Here is a 15,550-nt window from a genome sequence, read left to right as displayed (position 1 = left end):
GATCAGGCTATGTTTGTGGTCTTTTCACTTTATATTCCCAAATCCAGTTGCGACAAGATTTGAGCGCATGGTTTTCTTTTGAAAGAAGTTTGGATTTTATTGTACGCCGTCAAGTCAGTTTTTGGTTGATGGGTTTTCTTGGCAAGCTTTCTTCAGAGGAGACTTTGCCTTTGCCTTCCTCTGAGGCTGAGACAGTGTGACTTGTCCATAGTCACTCATTGGATTTCCATGGCTGAGCCAGAATTTGAACCCTGGGCTCCAAGAGTCTTAGCCCAACACTCTAAAGAGGCTGGAATGACTTATTCACAGTCCCCCAATGGGTTTCCATGGCCAAGCAGGGATTTGAACCCTGATCTCTCCGAATCCTAGTCCAGCGCTCAAACCACTACCACATCCTGGCTCTCAAGCTTTATTCAGAGGCAGTTTGCAGTTGCCTGAGGCTGAGAGTGTGTGACTTGCCCAAAGTCACCCATAAGATTTCCATGACTAAGTTGGGAATGTGTTCCCTTGGAATTCTAGTCCAGCATTCAAACCACTGCATCCCACTGGCGCTCAAAGAAAAGTTACATTTCTCATATTTCCACCCTAGGACAACCTCCAAGGGATCATTCTGGGTTTGTTATGCACACTATGGAACCGCACCTATGCGCATCCCTGCAAGTTCCATTGCTCACACGTGTCCGCACTTGAATAAAGATGGAGTCGATGAGGTGAAGGTATCCCAAGCACATTCAAGGCATGCAGAGTTTTATCCCAGGTCTGTTCGCATCGGTTGTTCACACTGTCGACGATGCAAATCTTTTTTGTGGGATGCTTTACATGTGCTTTCATCTCTCTTTAATGCTGAAATTATCCCCAGTGTGATAAACTCCTGTGAAACATTGGAGAGTATGGCTCTAAACAGAAGGAAGCTCATTTTAAAAAGCCATCAAAGGAGGAAAACCACAAAATTGGTGTTTCTGCCTCACCATCACAGACCCAGCCCCTCAGCCTTCCTCTGAACTGCTATTCCCATCATCCCCCTCCTGCACGGTAGCCAGAATCTTCTCTGTCCCTTACATACGTGTGAGTTTCTCAACAGAAGCAGTCAAGATTTTTGCCTGACATGGCATATTTGTACCCAGTGGGAAGTGGACTTGGCCATGGGATGCATTTGCACATGGAGAAGGATGGGTGGTGGCTGCGATGGGTGTTCATGTGCCTGCAGTGCAGGTGTGCATCCACACCCTCATGCTCAGCCATGTGGGGGGGAGGCGCATGGGAGAACGCTTTCCATTGCACAACCTTGCCAGCCAACATAAGGGTTGCACATCACAAACAACATGTAACTCCATGTGCTACGTATGACCTACACAATGCCACTGGATATAGGATCTCAACCAGGCGCTGATCCCCTGCTCCTGGTACAACTCAAGATGCCGGCCTCAAGAGCAGCCCCTTCCAATCAGAATATTCACCCCAGTCCTAAATTCTGAGCATTGGAGGTGATCTCAGAAAGCCCATCTTGCGCCATCTCTTAGCTATAAACCAAAATTCGCTAGAAAGGCCTCAGTTGAGATTAGCAGGAAGCAGAAGCCAGATAAAGATCTTGTGTCGGTTTCTGACTCCTGATGCTAACAATAGCAACAGCAGGAAAGGCTTTTGCCGTCCACTTTCTCTAAATGAGCCGAACGAAAAGGATTGGGGGGGAGGGGTTGCATAAACCTCCAAAAAGATCTCACTTCTCATCATGAAAACAAATGCTTGGGTTGAGCATGCATTAAGCACCCTGGTTCTTAATTTCAAGCCAAGAGAAGCACCCCCATTATCTTTTTGGACTACAACTCTCATCACTCCCTAGCCAGCAAGAACAAGTCCCATGCTGGAGAGGGTATTCTGGGAATGATAGCCCACTGCCAGGATTTCATAGGCTAGAGGTGGGGAATCGGTAGCGTGTGGGCCATATGTGGCCCCAAGACTCATATATTGCTCCAAGAAATCAGAGAGCAAATTAAACCTACCTCCATATTAGTAAATAGGCAGCCCCAGAAGTTTCTAATCCCTCCCATTGCCCTTCTCTAGTCGCAAAATTGGAAACCAGGTGTTACTTTCAGATTCATTTTCAGTTGGTCTTTAGACAGACGTGGCCAATCCAAGAGGCCATAGGAGAGAAATATGGCCCTCCACATCTTCCACGGTTGTCCATCCCTGACCTGTAGGACCTCCTCTGGACTGTACAGCAGGGATGGCAAAGGTGTTTCCTTGCAGATGTTGTACTACAGCTCCCATGAGTCTTCTCTGTTGTCTTAGCACCATCTAGGGCTGATGGGAATTGCAGGCAACAACATCTCCTTACGTTCCAAGTGTCCTGTTTCAGCTCTCTTGTCCCACATTTTCAGCTGCCTTTCAAATGTCCTGCCTTCCCTCTCCACCTCCCACTTTCCCCCATGGGACCTGTGTGGCCAAGAAAAATAGGACTGCTGAGGAAAATGGGATTGATGATGCTATAAGAACATACAAACTAGGAGAGGCAGCAGTTTGCTTTTGCCGGAGCCTCCTGGGAAGGGCAAGATGCCATCCTCATCTCTCACTCCCCCTTGCTGGGTTAATGCGCTTTTGTCCTTTCACCTCTACTTGCAAGTGTTGCAATGAGCTGAGGACAAAAGGGAGAAAGTGGGAGGAAGAGAGAGAAACCAGGACATTTTAAAAGCCGCTGAATAAAAGTGGGATGGCAGAAGATTAGCTGGGGCCAAATGGGGACAGTTGGAGGATATGCAACTCCTGAGATAGGCCTTCTATGGGCTGATCCAACTTGGTTCTTCTTGGGTTCTTACTAGTAGCCATTGATAGATATCCTTCAAACTACATTTTGCATTGGGTCTCTTATTGGGAGAATAGTTGGACAGTAACCAACCAAGCAACCAAGTTCCTACGGCAGGTTTCCCTGTGCATGCTCATCTCGCACACTCATGGGCCTTGTTGGGAAGGCCTAGGTTGGTTCACGGAGCTCTTTTGAGAGCAAAGAACTCCTTGTGCCATGGATCTTGGGACCTGCGTCATGGTTGATGCGGAGCAGGGCGTGGTGTGAGCAAATTCCAGTGGTTTAGGGCACGCATGCGAGTGTCTCTCTGGGTGGGAACACCCATGTTATCACCCTAATCCTACCCGGACTGGAAGAACCCGCTGGTTTGACTGCCCTGCCCAGGTGCTTGACGCTTTGGCAAACAGTCCTGTACCTGAAGACAAAGTAACACCTCCAAGATGGAACAGTTGACACAGTGCAAAGAAAACTGGAGCGCTTGGGAAAGTCCCCTTTTTGGACAACAACTCTCTTAAGGAGTAACAGTCATTAGTGGTCCAGAAAAGGGAACTTTTTCAAGTCCTAGAAGACACCTCATACCCTCCAACATTTTACAGATGACAACCAAAGCACCTGGGGCCAAGCACCATCAGAGAGTGGTCAAGACGGCAAAAGTTATTAAGGAAGAACACAGACGTTAGGAGAGGCTGCAGCAGTTTGCTTTTGCCAGAGCCGACTGGGAAGGGCAAGAGTGTGCTCTCTTGTCTTTCCTCCTTCCTGGTGAGTTTGTGGAGTGCAAACTACTTTTGTGTTTTAACTCAGTTTGCAACAACTGAAGGAAGCTAGAAACAGAGTAGGAAAGTGGGAGGAGCAGAGAGAAACAGGACATTTTAAAAGCAGTTGGAAAAGTGGGATGACAGAGGATTAATCGGGACTGTTCTTGCAAAATTAGGACAGCTGGAAGGCATGCAACTCTGGTTCCATGTCTGGTTGTTGTTGTTGTTGTTGTTGTGGGCCTTCAAGTCATTTCCAACTTATGGCAACCCTAAAGTGAACCTATCACCAGGTTTTCCTGACAAGTTTCTTCAGAGGGGGTTTGATAGTGCTATCCTCTGAGGCTGAGAGAGTGTGACTTTCCCAGGATCATCCAGTGGGCATCATGGCAGAGCAGAGATTCAAACCCTGGTCTCCAGTGTCATAGTCTAACACTGTGTGCGTGCCTTCGAGTAGTTTCTGACTTATGGTGACCCTAAGGCGAATCTATAATGGGATTTTCTTGGCAAGGTTTGTTCTGAGAAGGTTTGCCATTGCCTTCCCCTGAGGCCAAGAGAATGTGACCTGCCCAAGGTGACACAGGGTCTCCATAGCTGTGCTTCAATACATGCAGCATGAATGTTGTGCTCTCTCGGTTTATACGAAGAAGAAAATTGAAATCCGTGAAAGCTCACGCTAAAATACATTAGTCCATTAAGACAGCACTGCTGGATTCCTTCTCCCCCGATTATTCTTTTAACACTGAACCAGGCTAACACAGCAGTCTCTGAAAATTAACAGAGATGCTTGGTCCTCAAGGGAAAGAGATGGTTAAAATGTTCTGTTCAGGAGAAAAACATTCATCAAAAGACACAGAAGACGTTTGCCCAAAGCACCAGGGAACCCTTGGTCAAGGTCTCTATTTTTATCTTCACCCTTTGCTCCATGCCTTGTGGCAGGGAGTTCAATTGCACCCTGGACTATTGCGTGATGGAGATGTGACCCCACCTGGAAACCACCTTTCTCCCTTGGCAGCACCCAGAATCCACCCATCAGCTGGGCAGGTACATGGGCATTGCATCTGTGGGGTTGGGAGAGCAAAGTTCAGGGAAAGAGAAGTCCACTGGTGTCTCCCTGCCAAGCTGTGAAACAGCAGCCGGCTTTGCATCATCCTGCAGCCTCTCCTATCTTGTCTGTTCTTCCCCTTTCATAACTTTTGCCATCTTGTCCACACACAATGTCGCGTGGCCATGCGCGTCCTAGGTTTCGCCTGGGAAATGTGGGTGGGGTATAAACACTCAAATAAAGAAATATTCTTCATTGCAGTCTCATCTATATGATCAGTGTGTAGAGAGATCTTGTACCACCTTTGAGACTCACTGCAAGAAAGAAGTTGGTGGCAGGAGCTTTCCTAGGCTTCAGCCTACTTCCTCAGATGCATTTGGTCAATAGGAAGTAGACTGAAGTCTAGGAAAGCTAATGCTGCCAACTTCTTTCTTTGGCTATGGTATATACTCATGCTCAAGTCATCTCTCTCCAGCCCATGTGATAGTTTATGGCTGAGAAATGCAGTCACATGCATATACTGTCCACACTTGGAACAGAAGTGGGCTCTTCCCGATCTCTTGTGGGTGCCAGAAAAGGGAAGCTTTCCTGCTTCCTCATTGCTTTCAGTTCCTTCTTTTGCTGTAAAAAAAGGCCTTCAAAGGCCATGGCCAAACACGCATGCACATACTCCGAAATTCCCTATCTAACCGAAAACCTACAGCAAGAACCCTGGAGTAAGGAAGGTATGTTGATGAGAAATCTGGGGAGTGGGGCGACGGGGGATTGGCGATGCAAATAAGAATAATCCAAAAACAGGTATCAGTCCACCTGGTTGAAGAAATGGAAAGATAAAATGAAACATGAAATTCTCTTCTATTGGAAAGAGCAATGCCAGGCACGGAACAGGAGGTTCCTCCTTCCATTCAATGTGAAAGGGCCGTCACTCGAGCAGTTGCATCCAGAGCCCTGGTGAAGCAGAAGTTGGTTACATTGCTGTTAATGTTACCATTGTCATCCTCGTGTCACGCAGCGCTGTCATGTCGAAGATGGAGACAGCTTGTTTTCTGCTGCTCCAGAGACTGGGACACAAAGCAGTGGATTCCAATGATAAGAAAAGAGATTCCACCTAAACATTAGGAAGAACGTGGTTGTGAGAGCTGTTAGAAACAGGGTTCCTTGGAAAGTGGTGGACACCTCATTTTTCATGGCAGAGTTGGAAAAGACCTCAAGGGCCATGCAATCTGCCATGCAAGAAGACCCAATCCATCCACTCCTGGCAGATGGCCATCCAGCCTCTGTTTAAAAACCTCCAAAGAAGGAGACTGACTCCACCAGTTTCTGAGTCAGCATAAGATGTTGGGAGATCTTTAAGTAGAGGTATGATGGCCTTCTCTCAGAAGAGCTTTGGTACTTTAATTCCTTGATATCAAGGCATTAGATTAGATAGCTCTAGTGGTGGTCATCTCCAGCTCTATGATTCCATCATTCTATTATTATCATCATCAGTATTTCCTCCTCCTCCTATTCATCCTCCTCCTCCTCCTCATCATCATCATCATCATCATGATGTCATATCAGAGTGTCATCTAGAATATGCAGAGACCTTGTTTTCTGCTCCTCTGGAGACTAGAGGACTTGATCCTATGAAGTCAAATGGCAAGAAAACTGATTCCAACTAATCATTAAGAAGAGATTATTTTACCACAAGAGCTGCATGGAAATGGAATGGATTGGACTGTCATGGTGGCCATTAAACAGAGGTTGGATGGGCATTTTTCAGGAGTGCTTTCGTTGTAGATTTCTATTTCCTGCATGGATGGCAAATTCTAAAAATAGATGAGGTCCCTTCCAACCCTAGGATTCTATGATCATGATCATCATCCGTAGTTTTTTGTGGGTTTGGGGGGCTATGTGGCCATGTTCTAGGAGTGTTTATTCCAGACGTTTCGCCAGAATCTGTGGCTGGCATCTTCAGAGATCTTTGTCAACGAAACGTCAGGAATAAACTCTTCTAGAACATGGCCACATAGCCCAAAACCCCCACAAAAATCTATGGATGGCAGCCGTGAAAGCCTTCGACTTCACATGATCATCCTTGTTTTAAATTCATTTATATCCTTGTCAACCTCCCAATACTGTGATCCCAGGCAGCTTACAAACATTAGGATGAAAAGTCCAAGCACTTACTGAGCTACACTCATTTTACACATGAAAAGCAGTTGTTAAAATGCGTTTAAACTATCCACAAAATTGAGCCATTTGAAAGAAACCCATTAAAAGGGAAACACCAACAAAACAGCTCATGATTAAAAGCTCTTGTGGTCAATTCCGGAAAAGCCCATGAGAAGAAGTAAATTCCCATTCAGCCATGGAAACCCACACTAAGCGGCACACTCTCAGCCTCAGAAAACCCCAGGAGAAGTTTGAGGAGCCAGCGTTGTCCGAAAATGAATCTGGTGGCCCTGTGGCCAGCATGACTCCATCAAACGTTGTTACCTTCCCACTGTGAAGTGGTACCTATTTATCTCCTTGCATTTGCATGCTTTTGAACTGCTGGGTTGGCAGAAGCTGGGACTAGTGACAGGAGCGCATGCCATCATGGAGCACTTGGGCCTCGGTCTGCCAACCTTCCAATTGTCAGAACTGGCATCTCAACCACTAAGCCACTACATCCCTCTTCCCTTTAGGCTACTTATAAAACAGTGTGTTTTTAGGGATGCAAAAACCTTGGGTCCCCAATTTAAAGGGTCATAAGATGAAGGTGGTGGTGAGTACACTGGAAAGATTTGTCTGTGCCTTGCTTGTGCCCACAAGCGGAAGGCTTATCTGACTCGAGGGGGAACTAGTGAGACCACAGCGCATGTTGCATCACGGGACGGAAGTGTGCAAGCTGGCCGGACGGAAAGTGTGGAGGATGAAGCTGAGCTGACTTTGTTGTTAACAGACACCTGAAGGCCTCTTTCAAACCCTCCAACAAGTCACAGAGCAAAACTGGGCCAAGCAACATGAGAGTGTGGCCAAGAGGGCAAAAGGCTCCTAGATCGGGAAGAACGGACAAGCTAGGAGAGGCTGCAGCCGTTTGCTTTTGCCTGAGCCAACTGGGAAGGGCAAAAACTCCCTCTTCTCGAAACATCGGAGAGCATGAGGGCGGTGGGATACAAACAGAATGAAGCCACTTCTGCAAGAAATCTGTGCCTCCTGCATCTTCTCCTTCTGCTCCTCCTTTCACTTCTGCTCTACTTGGGGAACGCCAAATCTGCTTCTGACAAGACGCTTCCCTTAAAAGGAGATGTGTGGAGTTTTGTCGGTGTAACAATATAAAACAGTGTGGGTGGGACACGGCGGTGGTGGTGGTGCTGGTGGTGGGGAGAAAACCAGTCCGAGCTAACTTTGACTGAACTGCCTGCCAACTTAAAAGGCTCAGGTTTCAGGTTTGCACGCAGCTCCTGACAAGGCCTGGCCACTGGAGCTTTGATCCAGGTCTTCAGGAAGGTGACCCCAAGTTCCCTAAGCCCCTGCGTTGGAGCCAAGGATCCCCAAACACACACCCCTGCCTTCCCAAGGGTAGGTTGTGTTGCAAACTGGATGCTGTCGGCTCCATTTTAGGGGATCCCTTGGGTTTTGTTGTTTGCCTTCAAGTCATTTCTGACTTATGGTGACCCTAAGGAGAACCTATCATGGGGTTTTCTGAGGCTGAGAGTATGTGAGTGGCCCAGTGGGTTCTCTGCCATTTCCCTCACCTCCTCCAAATGGGCTCCTGGCACTTATAAAATCATGAACACACACACACACACACAAATATAGGGATACCCTAAATGTGGTGACTATAATGCAATTAGCAATCAGGTAGTCTTCTATTACATTTATGGGCCCGTTACAAACGGGCCTTTGCGGCGCCCCCATCACGTGCTAGGGGTTGGCTGAGGACCTAGCGTCCATACCAGCCTCACCCCTAGCACGTGACGAGGGCGTAAAGATGGCGGCACCCTATACACACGGGTGGCACCATCTTTACATGCTGGACGCTTAGCGTCCGCATGTTGCGCCCCGGATGTGATGCCGCAAGTGCGCAAGTAGTGCCTCACGGCATCCCATCCGGGGTGCAAGAAGAAGCGCCATTTTGGCGCTTCTTCTTTGTTGCGTCCTGGAACCATGCAGTTTGGCTGTTGCGGTTCCCCGACGCAGCAACCGCCGGCGGTGGCAGAGCGCCACTTTTCAGCGGTTTGTAACCCGCCATAGTTATTTTTATAGCAAATTGTCATGACCCTGTTTTTAAAATCTAATATGCAACAATGCAATTATAACCAGTCGGCCCTCCTTATCCATGGATTTTTAATCCACAGATTCAAGCATCTATGGCTTAAAAGTATTCCAAAAAAGTATAAATTCTAAATAGCAAACCTTGATTTTCCATTTTATATAAGGGACACCATTTTACTATGCCATTGTATTTAATAGGACTTGACCATCCATGGATTTTGTTATCCACAGGGGATCCTGGAACCAAACCCCAGCAGATAACAAGAACCCACTGTATTTAACAATATAAATACAATGTATAACTGTAAAGAAATAATTGAGATATACTGTAATTGCATATATAGAGATATTTAGATATATACACAGACTTTGCAGTTCTATGTGAACTATTTCTTTACAGTTACACAAACTGTGTTTGTATTGTTAAATATGTTATACCTGGTTACAATTGCAGTGTTGCACTGTACATTTGTTCACAAGGTCAAGGCAATTTGCTATAAAAGTAATTAAAAATGTCATCGAGGGTGACCTGATTGCTAATTGCAATGTACTTTTAAAAAATCACAGCACCTTTGCAAAATATTGTGCATCTTTTGCGGACGGCCCTCGTTTCTGGGAATTTCCCTTTCACCATCTTCCCTGTTGGGAAATTTTGGGCTGATTTTGGTCAGATTGGTTGAGCTTTTGCAGATAACCACTTTTGCAGATAAAGGCCTAGGGAGAACCAAAGGCTGGGCTGGGGCAGCCCAAGATATATTGCTGCCTGAGGCAAAGGACAAGAAGACACCTTTCCCCGATTCCCACATTTCATGCAGAGAAAGCAGTCCTTTCTTATCAGGAGTGTGTGCAAAGCTGAGCTTGGACAAGTTACTTTTGGGAAGTAACTAGGAACTAGAGCTCCCTGAATATATGGACTACAACTCCCAGAATTTGGGGTATTACAATCGCACTGGCCACATTAGCCGGGGAGCATACCTTCCAACATTTTGTAGATGAAAACTAGGACACATGTGGCCAGGTAACATCAGAGTGTGAGTCATGATAGCAAACATTTTCCATAGATACCAAAATCCATGGATATTCAAGTCCCATGAAATATAATGGATAGACCAGTGGTGGCGAACCTATGGCACATGTGCCAGAGGTAGCACTCAGAGCCTTCTCTGTGGGCATGCATGCTGTTGCTCCAGCACAGAGTTTGCCAGAGTTCATTACTAGAAAGCCAGAGGGACGTGGCACTTTGCAATAAATAAGTGGGGTTTGGGTTGCAGTTTGGGCACTCGGTCTGCAAAAGGTTCACCATCACTGGAATAGACAGTAAAATGGCATCCCTTATAGGAAAAAATCAAGCTTTGCTTTTTATGGAATTGATATCTTTTTGGAATATTTCCAAACCATGGATGCTTGGTTAAGGAACCTGTGGATACGGAGGGCCGACTGCAATGCGCTTTCTCAGAGGCCAAGGAGAGAAAACCTTATCCTTGGAGTTGTGGCCTAAGGAGAGGCTTGCCTGGAACCAGAGCCCTTCAATGCGCCAATGCTCCAAGGGAACTGGAAGGCGCAGGGACTTAGCACCAGTGTCCAAGGAAGGGTGGCCGGGTGCCAAGGCTGGCGGCAGGCCCCTGGGGAAGAGGGGAGGAGGGAAAGGAGGGATCAAGGAGCCAGCCAAGTGTGTCTTGCGTCAACGCCACAGCCTCCCAGCCGTTCCTGGAATGAAGATGTGGGTCAAGTGCATGGGGAGGAGGAGGGAGACAGGCCGTCTTCTGCACACTGGAACAGCTGGAGCACTGACGCAGCAACAGCAGCAAAAGTGTTCTGGGGTACATCCTAGAAACAACAAGGTCTAGCCATGATCTTCAGCAAATGATCTCTGGCTCTATCTCTGGCCCACCTTCCCTCCTTCCTTCTCTTTCTCACTCGCGTGCGCGCACACACACACACACACAAATAACGCACCAATATTAATTTTCCATTGCAGTAGGGATGGGTGGGAATTACTGGTTCATGAATGAAAGGATGGCATGGGGTGCATTGGCACTGCAGAAACAATGCATTCTGACATCACTTGGACTGCCTTGGCTCCATCCTACAGAATCCTGGGATTTGTAGAGAAGGTGAAAGACTTGATGAAAACACACCCCAGGATTCCATAGGCTAGAGTTACAGTGCTTAAAGTGGTGTCGAACTGCCTTATTTCTACAGTATAGACGCACCTATCGGCAACTATTGAAATCCCTAAATTCTGGTTGTTATTATTATTACAGGGGGGTCCTTATTATCTGCTGGGGCTTGGTTCCTGGACCTCAATGAGACTGATGCACAACCTCAAATAGGGAATATCCTATAAGCGACATGCTTTCCAACTCGCAAATAGGGGACATCCATTGTAATAAGGGACATCCGCCAGCCCTATAAGGGACAAGATTTCCAGATAGGAGATAGTCTTTATAATAAGGGACTTGCCAGCTCTATAAGGTTTCTGATACTCAAATAGGGGACAGCCCTTGTAATAAGGGACACATGCCAGCCCTCTGAGGGACAAGCATCCTGGCCTTCTAATACGGGACATATTTAATGACAAGGGACACCTGCCAACTCTGCATCTTGGCCAAACATTAACAGCTGTCCAATGGCATAATAAGAGTGCACTTGTATTAATAACTTTGATATTTTTGGCATTCACTTTGCAGTTTGAGGCTGGGAAAAGATATGAGGATGAAGAACGGACTGCAGGATGAATCATCCTCTGTAACTTAACCTACTGGCACAGTTCCTCAGACCTACCGAGGGGTGAGATGGGTCATGTTTGCTTGCTTTGATTTTCTTTGTTTGCTTCTGCACTATACAGCCCCCTGGGAGTCTGTCTGTCTTCCATCAGCCTTACTCTAGAGATGCACCCAAACGCATGGGCTCCCCAGAACCAGCCATTGGGAATTGGATGGCCAGCCAAGGCTAGTCTGGGTAGAAATACATAGTTATTTAGGGGCCCAGTTTAACAATGGCTGGAAAAGGATGCTGGATGCCATCAGTGAAAGGGCCAGGATGCTTCTCTGCTGTGCCCCAACCACTGGGTCCATTGACCTATCCATAAGGTCTATCTTATAGCAGTAACATGTTTCAGTGTTCAGCTCCAAAAGATCTTTGGTCATGCCTCACCTGGAATACTGCATCCGGTTCTGGGTACCACAATTCAAGAGGGATACTTTGGGTACCACAATTTAAATATCTAAAGGGATGTCATATTGAGGATGGCACAAGCTTGTTTTCTGCTGCTCCAAAGAATAGGAGACAGAGCAATGGATTCAAGCTAGAAGAGAAGAGATTCCACCTAAACATTAGGAAGAACTTTTTTACAGCCCGACAGTGAAATAACACACTGCCTTGGCAAATGGTGGCATCTCCTTCTTTGCAGATTTCTAAACCAAGGCTGGATGGCCTTTGGTCAGAAGTGCTCCGATTGTGTCTTCCTGCATGGCAGAATGGGGTTGGACTGGGTGGCCTTTTGGGGTATCTTCCAACTCTAGGATTTTATTATTCTAACCCATTGGGAGACCTGGAACTCAGTTAGTTCACAAATAACATTTGGGGGGGGGGGTTAAACCACAAAAGAGGGTCAGCTTTGAAAAATGACAGCAATGGGAGGGAATCTAGAGATCGTATCTCCATCTGTCTCATCTAACCATCTATTCCTGTAAGAAACCTAAAGAACTAGGCAGGGGGAGAGGTTCCTTTGGGATATTCTGGGAGCTGTCATCCAAAAGAAGAAAAGGAACTCAAAGCAAGGCACACATAATCATGTTGGCTTCTCCCGTTGTTCCTTGTCCCCAGAATTTGCAAGCCTTAGGTAGACCGCAGCTACAGGTGGAGGCTCCATGTCACTTCTGAGGCTATTTGTTTCTCTCTCACTCATGGGCCGCTTTTCTATTCAGCCGTCCTCCCGAACTCCAGCGGGAAAGGCTGTGTTGATTCTGTAAGCAATGTATGTTTGTAGTGCTGCAGCTTTGCCGCTTTCCCCATGGCCTGAGGATTGTTCTGCGTGGCTGTTGTGTCAAAGCCTTTCTCCCCAGCTGTCCGAACGCTGCTGCCAAGAAAGGAGAGGAACATTGGGAACTGGCCTTTTCCCAGGTCAAGCTCTTTGTCTGTCTAATTCTGGCCCGGGGTTTTCAGCTCTGACGCCAACAGCTCTCTAGAGCCCCTGGCAGAGGACCAGTTTTCCAATCCACTGTCACCGTGATCCTTTAAACTGGCGATACTGGCAGGGCCAGGGCTATCACTGGGCAGCCACTGAAGGTGCGGAGTGGCACAATAGTGATCTTTAAGGGGCACAGTTTTATACAGTGGTGGCCAGAATCCTCTATGGCAGCTACAAATGGGTAGCCCAGACCTGGAAGGGCCACCAATAGTGGCTGCAACAGGTAAGGGCCCAACCAGGTGTCACCCAGTGCAGTCCACATCCTCCGCACCCCCCTTGTGAGGCCCCTGCAAAAATATACAGTATATATATATATATATACACAGAGAGAGAGAGTTGTATGCCAAATCATTGAAATAGGTACGTTAAGTGACCATCAGGGTGTTGCAGCAAGCGGACGGTGGGTAGCAAAGTGACCCCTTTTCTCCACCTCCCATGTCCCCTTGATTCCATCCCATTTTCCTGACTTTGCCCCTATGTTTTCTTGACCCCAGTGCCATCTGACCCTACACGGGTGGCAAGCGAGGCGAGAGGGTGTGCCATCTAATTCAATATGGGCCCCATCGATTTCCAAAACGACGCCGACTGATGTTTTCTTTTCATTTCATTTAATTGCAATGAATTAAGTTCCTTGCTGCTTCCAGGGGCATCGCACCAAGTGGGAGAGTGAAGCCCGGCTGGCAGGAGGCTATAATTCCACGCCTGGAGAAGAAGGAGATCTGGATGGAGGCACCTTGGTGCATCTCCTTGGATACCAGCACCTGGTTGCCAAGCTCTGGGCGACGGTTGCCCAGTAACACCAGTATCTCGGTATCACTGGGTGCCTTGCAGAGGCATAAAGCTTTATGAGAAGCTGTGAGGGAACGCCTCCATTTTTCACCATCCTCCTGATTGTCTGGAAAGAAAGAGGAGTGGAGTGGAGCCATGTCAATGGGGCAATGAACCCACTCCAGGTTTTTATCAGAGCTTGACAGTGCTCAAGCCATTCCTCCAAACAGGTTCAGCATTTTGGATAGATAATTTAAAGTTTGGATTAAAACTCAGAGTGATGAATCCGCCCAATCCTCCATCACCTTTTTTTCTTTCTTTCTTTCTTTCTTTCTTTCCCTTTGGTTCATTTGGCTGTGCTCTTAACAAGCAGAAAATGGGTTGTGGATTCTGGTTAACCTTTGATTCCAGTTTCCAAGAAATTGGCGACAAGAATCAATAGAAACCTCTGGGTGATTCATCGTCATGCGGACGGACCTCCTATCTCTTGATGAACTCAGCACAAGGTGGAACAAACTGTTCTGACCTGAGCACAGTTGGGTTTTTTTAAATGAGGGTTAAAAAAAAGGCGATTAAAGTACAAAAGTCCTACAAAAGGTCCTGGAAGCCCACACAAGACCTGAGCGGCCAACTAAGAAGTTTGCAAAACAGCAGATGGAAGTTGCATCATTTTAAATGTTTGCAGCCTATGACAAGCCTGCCCCATTGTGGACTTCAGGAGGCATGCATGCTTCCTGGACACTAATAAACAAACAACTTTGGCGCATGTGTGTGATGTTGTTGCTTCATGCTGAGTCACGCCATTGGTCCCTTCAGCCAAGTATGGCCTACCCTGATTAGCAATGGGTCTTTCTTATCGCATTCCCTCCATTGGAGTGCGGTTAAGGCTGCAAAAGTAATTAACAAGGAAAGACACAACATTTAGGAGAGACTGCAGCACTTTGCTTTTGCCTGAGCCGACTGAGAAAGGCAAGACTTGGCATCCCTACTCTCCTCTCACCTTGCTGACATTTGCAATTTGCAATTAGCTGACTGTTGGCCAGACAAGAAAAATGCCCCTTGCAAAGTGCACTTACAAGTTGTAGCCTCAAAATAGGAGCACTGTATGCTCCTTTCAGAATCAAATGGGATAAATCACCTTTAATCGCTTTATCTCAGCAATGCATTTTTAAAATGCGAGCTCTTATAACCATTTCCATTGCCATACCGCTCCAAGGAGAGGCCCCCAAAATTGCAGGCGTTTGTGCCGATTTTATACCAACAAACTAATTCCGGCATGCCTTTTCTCTCCACCAGAATTATGTCTTTTGTAAGGCTAGTGGCTCTGGACTGCCCATCCAAGACCAAGGGTGCATCTGCACTGTAGAAATAATGCAGTTTGATGCCACTTTAGCTGCCATGGCTCCATCCTACAGAATCCTGGTTTGGTGAAGCACCAGCGCTCTTTGGCAGAGAAGGCTAAAGACGTCAAGGCTTTCAGGGCAGCATCCATCGTTATTTGTGGGGATTTCTGGCTCTGTGGCCTTGTTTTAGAAGAGTTTATTCCTGACATTTCACCTGTATCTCTGGGTGGCAACTTCAGACTTTACAAAGCTACAAAACACAGGATGGAGTTGCATCATCTAAAGTGCATTATTTCCACACGTGACACTAAACGGGAGTCCTGTCCCCCTCCGAGAACTCCAACTCCCAGAAAGCAAAGCGGGAAAAGCGCCCCCACGTGACACTAAACGGGAGTCCTGCCCCCCTCC

The 15,550-nt window shown here is 47.0% G+C and overlaps 1 long non-coding RNA gene across 1 annotated transcript; it reads left to right on the top strand.

The window, feature by feature from the left end:
* The first annotated feature begins 5,266 nt into the window (after positions 1-5,266).
* LOC121915049 lies at positions 5,267-14,556 on the top strand. The gene is made up of 3 exons (XR_006100634.1): positions 5,267-5,322; positions 11,530-11,629; positions 13,676-14,556. It is a non-coding gene; the product is annotated as an uncharacterized LOC121915049 (long non-coding RNA).
* The last annotated feature ends 994 nt before the right edge of the window (positions 14,557-15,550 follow it).

Source organism: Sceloporus undulatus, chromosome 9 (assembly GCF_019175285.1).
Source record: "Sceloporus undulatus isolate JIND9_A2432 ecotype Alabama chromosome 9, SceUnd_v1.1, whole genome shotgun sequence".
In the NCBI taxonomy this organism is placed as follows: Eukaryota; Metazoa; Chordata; class Lepidosauria; order Squamata; family Phrynosomatidae; genus Sceloporus; species Sceloporus undulatus.
The sequence above is the reverse complement of the archived record's forward strand: the minus strand, read 5'-3'. Positions and strand labels throughout refer to the sequence as shown.